The sequence below is a fragment of the Anser anser genome (assembly GCF_964211835.1).
Source record: "Anser anser genome assembly, chromosome: 3".
NCBI lineage: Eukaryota > Metazoa > Chordata > Aves > Anseriformes > Anatidae > Anser > Anser anser.
This window is the reverse complement of record NC_139722.1, coordinates 71,336,971-71,337,291: the sequence shown is the minus strand read 5'-3', so window position 1 is coordinate 71,337,291 and position 321 is coordinate 71,336,971.

The following is a 321-nucleotide window of genomic DNA, read 5'->3' as shown; positions in this document are numbered from 1 at the left end:
AGAATTATACAGTGATGTCAGCCCCACAGCAAAGGTCTCTATAGTGTGCGATCTGTAGATGCTACTCAGCCATCTGGGGTGGCAGGAAAGGAACATCTGAAGAAGAAGCAAATTGCATCTTCTGTTTGCAGCCAGCCCACATCAGCCTAGCAATAGCAGGCTGTAAGGCAAATTCTTCTGAACTGCTAAGAGATATGTGATATAGCATTGTTTAAGTGAGGATTTGAGTTGACTCAGCAGGTTTTGAAACTATGCTGCTTCCCAACACCACGATCCTTTTTATGCCTTCTCTTTTTCTTCAGGGTTCATCCTTAAAATGTT